We start from the raw sequence: 6,726 nt of genomic DNA, 5'->3' as shown, positions 1-6,726 counted from the left end.
CTGCTGATAAGGTCATATTGCCCACTCAGTTCCCTGAAGTCACAGCCCCCAACCAGAGGCCAGGAGGTCTCTGATAAGTTGTCAGGCTGAGAGGGAGAGAACCAGGATGTCTGGGAGTCGAGCTGTCCTGAGAGGAGCAGTGAGTGCAAAAGCCCTGGGGCAGAAGCTTAAAGCCGTCCTCTAGAGATTTCCTGGTAGCAGACTCCCAGCTCAGTGTTGCCAATAACATTGTCCTGCTGCTTCTGGCGGTCAAGGGTCATAGGCCAAGGCCAGAGGCGAGGCAGCGAATGAACCCTACCCACCTATGGGAAGTGGCAGATCTGGGCAGTGAAAGGGAGAACCGGCCTGCACTGCTTGGAGAGCCTAGTGGGTTTAAGTAGTTTAGCTTAAAATGTTCCCTTAATGTTCCCTTAAATTAGAAGGTGCTCTAGCCAGGCATGGTCACTACTCCTATAATCCCAGTGACTCGGGAGGCTGGACAGGAGGATGGCAAGTTTGAGGCCAGCCTGGGCAACTTAGCAAGACCCTGTCTCAAAATAAAAAATAAAGAAGGGTTGGTGAGTAGCTCGGTGGTAGCACCCCCGGGTTCAATCCCGGGTTCAATCCTCGATGCAAAAGAAAAAAGAAATTCAGTCTGAGAGTCCCGTCAGTGACAGCCCCCTCACTGTCACCCCCGTCCTGGGACCAGCATGCACAGGTGTGCCTGCAGGAGGCTCCCCCTCCCTCGCCCCCACCTGGCCCCTGGGAGCAGGGCCGTGGGTCCTCACCTCCTTGAGGCCATCACAGAGGCCAGCAGGTGGCTAGTCCCAAGGGTCCTAACAGGGAGTCAGGTGGACAGCTCCTGGCCTAGGCTGCTCACAGGGCTGGGGATGGGCAGGGGGCAGTCGGCCACCAGAAGAGAGGTTGGCCAGGGGTGCCCAGGGAGCGGGTGTATCAGGGGACTCTACGGGAGCCTGCAGAACACCACGCCTGCCCGAGGGTGCCCCCAGAAGGACTGGAGACCTCGTGCCGGAGGTGAGCCCCATGCACTGGGGAGACCTGCCAGCTGAGCCACAGAGCCCACTGATCCCCAGCTAAGCCCCGGGGCAAGCATAGTTGCGCCCAGAAATGTGGGACTCCCCCCGGCACAACTGCACCCCCACCTATGGAGCGGGTGGCCAGCTGGACCCCCCATGACCCCACCCAGGAGAGCTGGCCCTGCTGGGCGCCTCTGGCCAGACCAACCCCCCTGTGACAACCCAGTGCTCTGCACCTTCTCCTAGGCCCACTCCACCCCGTGTGACCTCCTCCCCACGTGCTCCCCACCCCACGTGCTCCCCTCCCCGCGTGCTCCCCACCCCGCGTGCTCCCCACCCTAGTGCTCCCCTCCCCACGTGCTCCCCACCCCACATGCTCCCCACCCCGCGTGCTCCCCACCCCTCGTGCTCCCCACCCCGTGTGCTCCCCACCCCATGTGCTCCCCTCCCCGCGTGCTCCCCTCCCCACGTGCTCCCCACCCTGCGTGCTCCCCACCCCACGTGCTCCCCTCCCTACGTGCTCCCCTCCCCGTGTGCTCCCCACCCCGCGTGCTCCCCTCCCCACGTGCTCCCCTCCCCGCGTGCTCCCCTCCCCACGTGCTCCCCACCCTGCGTGCTCCCCACCCCACGTGCTCCCCTCCCTACGTGCTCCCCTCCCCGTGTGCTCCCCACCCCGCGTGCTCCCCTCCCCACGTGCTCCCCACCCCTCGTGCTCCCCACCCCACGTGCTCCCCACCCAGGCCAGGGTGTCTGGGCAGAGCAGCAGATGAACAGACCCCCACACTCACCTGGACACCCGACCCTCGGGCTGGGACCTGATGCCTCTGTGGAGCTCTGGAGATCTCAGTCCCCGGGTGGGCTCAACGGCCAGGCCCTCGCCAAGGTGTGCGGGTCCTGAGAGCTCCCAGCCCCCTGCCCCACACACCTGACCCCAGGGCCACGGAGCAGCCGGGTCCCTGCTACAGTGCCCCTCCGGGGAGTTGGAATGTTCCAGGTGCCGGGCCAGGCACGAGAGGCCACCCTAGGCTCACAGAGAAGACTCTGGTCCCGGATCCAGTCGGGGCCACACTGTGCAGCAGGGGCCCAGGATGCCATCACTGCAGGCCAGCACCGCGAGAGCCGCGGCTCCAACCCAAACCGTGCACAGAGACACACTCACTCACACCACCAGGAGCCTGCACGCCCCTGTGCTGGACACCCACAGCCTCAGACACGCTAGCCGCCCGCACAGGCCTGCCTTGGGGCGCCCCCTGCTGGTGGGATGACACAGGCACAAGGGACACCTTCTCATGGGGGTGACAGGTGGCCTCCGGCCACAGGGCTGCCATGTGGGTCCACACTGCATTCTGGATTCGGATGATGCTGTGGAGTGCTGCTGTGACCTGCCCTCTCCGTGGGCTCCGAGCTTCCCCCAGGTGCAGGCTTGAACCCTGGACGTCCCACACTCTGTACCCCCCCAGGCCCCCAATGTTTAGTGGACTCCCATAGCCCCTCTCCAACCACGTGACAAGTAAGTCAAGGGACCCACGCCTACTGCCAAGGTTGACCCTGTGGAGGGGACACACCAGGGCAAGGGCTGGCCGTTTGTTCCATGTGTGCCCACTGCCCAGAGGCCACCACAGCCTACACTCACACACAGGGGCTCGGGTAGCTGGGCCTCTCTAGCCGAGGTGCACCCAAACATGATAGTTGGGTGGCACCCAGCAACAACCAACCTCCACTTCTGCTCACAGAGGAAGTGCCACTTGTGACCTGCACCCAATAGCTCGGCTGAACCATGTTTCCAGATCACCCGAGGGGCGGGGTGGCTAGAGTGATGGACAGGACACGCAGCAGGATTCTCGTGGGGTCTGCTGCCTTCGCAGCAGGTCTGCGAGCAAGGAGGGGAGAGCTCCCGACGGCTTGTACCTGCACACCACGCTCCAGGAGAGAAAGTCGGGCATCTGAGAACACAGCCCCTGGCCAGCAGACCCAAACCACCCGCCTCTTCTCTGAGGACCCTTCCCCTCCCTCCTGTCACCCGCCCTCTCCTGGTTCCTCCACGTCCCCCAGGCCACTTTGAGCCTCTGCTGATAATTCATCGCAATCTCTATTTGGAAGCTAATTGGGGCTTCCCGACAAATGGCCAGAGAAGCCGACTCTTCCTGGACACGTGCCCATCGCTCCCGGATCTGGGAGCAGCGCACATGGGGTCCTCCACCACGTGGGGCCCCCGCGCCCTGCACCAGGCGGGGCCAGCCCAGGCATGCCCCTGCCCTGCCCTTGGCCGTCTCCCACTCTTGGAAATCTGCTGTGGGCTCCTCCCCCAGTGTCCCCTAAGTGCACCTTCAGAGGCACAGCCCAAGGGAAGCAGGTGTAGCTGTGAGTCAAGCAGCCAGGATAGTGGGGACCTTCCAAGTGCCTGGCACCAGACAGGAAAGGGAAGGCCTGGCTCCCCCAGACTCAGCCTCACTCCACCCCCCTTGAGGCTCGGGCACTGGGCTCCTCCCCACCCCCAGCAGGTCCTGTGCGCTGTTCCCTCTGCCTCGGTGCTCTTCCTCCTCCCCCCAGCCCAGTCCTCCTTAGCTCTCCTCCATCAGCACTGGGATCCCATCTCCTGCTGCAAGGGCCAGGGATTAGGCGCACATCTGTGTCACCATCCTGCTTGGTGGGCGTGGTTCCCCAGGGGCGCTCTCACCAGCCTCGTAGCGGGGAAGTGCTCATGGAGGGAGGACGTCCGTGCTCTGCGTCAGCATCACAGCCACAGGGATCCACGCGCGTGGTGAACGCAGAAGCCACGGGGATCCACGCGCGTTGTGAACACAGAAGCCACGGGGATCCATGCACGTGGTGAACGCAGAAGCCACGGGGATCCACGCACGTGGTGAACACAGAAGCCACGGGGATCCACCTGCGTGGTGAACGCAGAAGCCACGGGGATCCACGCACGTGGTGAATGCAGAAGCCATGGGGATCCACGCGCATGGTGAACGCAGAAGCCACGGGGATCCACCTGCATGGTGAACATAGAAGCCACGGGAATCCACCTGCGTGGTGATCGCAGAAGCCACGGGGATCCACGCACGTGGTGATCGCAGAAGCCACGGGGATCCACCTGCATGGTGAACATAGAAGCCACGGGAATCCACCTGCGTGGTGATCGCAGAAGCCACGGGGATCCACGCACGTGGTGATCGCAGAAGCCACGGGGATCCACCTGCGTGGTGAACGCAGAAGCCACGGGGATCCACCTGCATGGTGAACGCAGAAGCCACGGGGATCCACCTGCATGGTGAACACAGAAGCCACAGGGATCCACGTACGTGGTGATCGCAGAAGCCACGGGGATCCACCTGCGTGGTGATCGCAGAAGCCACGGGGATCCACGCCCGTGGTGAATGCAAAGAGCCTGGGCTTCGTGGTGTAGCCCCGGGGAGGCAGGACCGTCTAGCTCTCTGCGTGCTGTCTTGAGACTCCCTGAGTCTGCAGTCACGCTGTAGGACAAGCTGAAACCACATCCACGTGAAAGAAATTTTATTTTAATGATCCCAAGAGGGCTGGCCACTCAGCCTTCATAGCTGGACCCGGAGGGAGAAGGTCCTCCGGCCCTTGGGGCCCTGCAGCAGCCACTCGCCCTGGCACCACCAGCCAGCAGGACACAGCAGCGGCCGTGACTGACAGAGGTGGGACCCCCCTGTGCCAATGGGTCAGGCGTGATAGTGACACTGTGCATTCCCGATGCCACACTGAGTACCTCAGCGCGTCCGGGAGCCCTCTGTCGTGGGGAATAGGTTCCTCGGCTGCGCAGGGCTGGGGCTGCAGCTCCTGCACCGCCCCGCTCTGGCCGGCTCTCCACCCCCAGGGCCTCCATGGCTGGTGGGAAGTCCCGGGCACCAGACCCCACAGGCTCCCCCCAGACCCTCCCCCGAGGGGCCTGCATGACACCCACAGCCCTGCCCATCCCCAAGGCCTTGGCATGGCCACCGCCTTGGCAAAGCAGAGGTTCAGAGGCAGCTTTGGGGCAAGGTGCCGAGCCTAAGGCCGGGAACCCCAGGTGCCAGGGGCAGGGCTCTGCAGACCCCGTGAGGGCACATGCCACGGCCGGCCGAGCCCCCCAGCACCACCTGGGGTGCAGGAGGCGACAGTGGGCACAGCCTGTCCACCTGGGCCCTGGTGGTGTGGCCAGGTGGCTCAGGGCCACGGGGCTTCCTTCTCCTTCCAGGTGAAACAGGCGAGCAGGCGTCGGAGCGGCTGCACGTGGCCTGGATTTAACTCAGTCTTGGGGTCCCACTGGAACCCAAGAACCTCTCCAGAGTCCCCAAGACTCCAGAGGACCCAGGTCCCAGGGAAATGTCCCTTAAGACCACCAGGGGGCGCCCGCCACCCATTGGACGCTGCCAGCCCCAGCGGGCCCCAGAGCATTGGAAGCAGGTCTCAGACCCCAGAATACATGTGGGTCTGGAGGCCGCTGCTCGGACACCCCCTGGGCAGGGGGTCGGGCGGGAAATGTCCCTGGCTTTGAACCTGAGGGGTGAAATGAGCCCGCAAGGAGTAAGCTCCCTGCCTCCCCTGCGCTCCAACCCAGCAGGTCACGTGCCCTGGTCCCCTCACCTCCACGAAGCCATGGTCCCTTGAGGGTCAGAAGACAGACGGACTAGCCCACCCTAAGGAAGGCCCACTTCACGAGGTGGGTGGGAGCTCAGGCCCAGGAAGGCCCTGGGACGTGCCAGCTCTGCTGCCCCAGGGGTGCCTGCCTTCGTCCCTCCTCCCGGCCTCTCCAGCAGGGTCATCCCTGTGGGCCACCTGCACACCCTGAAAGAGTCGGGCGGGTGTGGCAGTCCCGAGAGTTCCAGGGGCCAGCCCAGTGGCAGGGACACTCCCCAGGACTACGGGGATCCTGACAGCGTCCCTGGGCCTCAGGGAGAGAGCTGCGGTCAGAGCCGGGTGGGGCCTCACGGGTGGGCTCCCAGGTCCCTGCATCCATATCCCTCCTTCCAGAAGACTCCTGTCATCTGTCCTCACTGGGTGTCACTCTGTCAGGCAGCAGGGGAGACAGACAGGGTCTTTCCTGGTCCCCCAGGAAGATGGAAGGAGCCCTGGCCAGACAGAGAAGACAGGGCAGGCATGGAGGGCTTCCTGTAGGAGGCGATACCTGGCCCAGATGGCCCCACCAGCCCCAAGAGGCCACAGCTTCCCTGTGGCCCAGGGACCCAGCCCCACCTCCTGACGAGGGCCACTTCAACAGGTTGGCACCAGCCTTAGCCTCTGTCCCGACCCCCCAGGGGCTGAGGGCCTGCTCACCACAGCTCTGCCCCTCTGCACATCTGCCAGGGACCCCACAGGCCCCAAGAACCCCTTTCCCCTCCCAGGTAGGGTGGGGGGCCAGCAACAATGCCCCTGCCCACGCCTTGGGACATTGAGAGTGGACGGGCTCTGCAGACTCTGCGTGTTGTAGGCGCGCTCTTGGACACCTGCCGTGATGTGTTCCGGGGGGCTCCACCGCTATATTTAGCCTGGTGTTCGTGCCAGCTGACATCTCCCGGCCGCTCCAGCAGCAGGAGCCGAGCACCAGGCCCTCTGGTACTCCATCCCACCCAGGCCAGAGCCAGGGTCCCCCAGAGACCCGCCTGTCCTCAGTGTCCCACCTGGGAAGCCAATGCCAGCAGGTCCCAGGACGATTTAACCCCCCAACCAGAGAGCACCCATGCCAGCCGCCAGTAAATGCCCCCCA

The sequence above is a fragment of the Ictidomys tridecemlineatus genome, chromosome 5 (genome assembly GCF_052094955.1).
Source record: "Ictidomys tridecemlineatus isolate mIctTri1 chromosome 5, mIctTri1.hap1, whole genome shotgun sequence".
Classification (NCBI taxonomy): Eukaryota; Metazoa; Chordata; class Mammalia; order Rodentia; family Sciuridae; genus Ictidomys; species Ictidomys tridecemlineatus.
The sequence above is the reverse complement of the archived record's forward strand: the minus strand, read 5'-3'. Positions refer to the sequence as shown.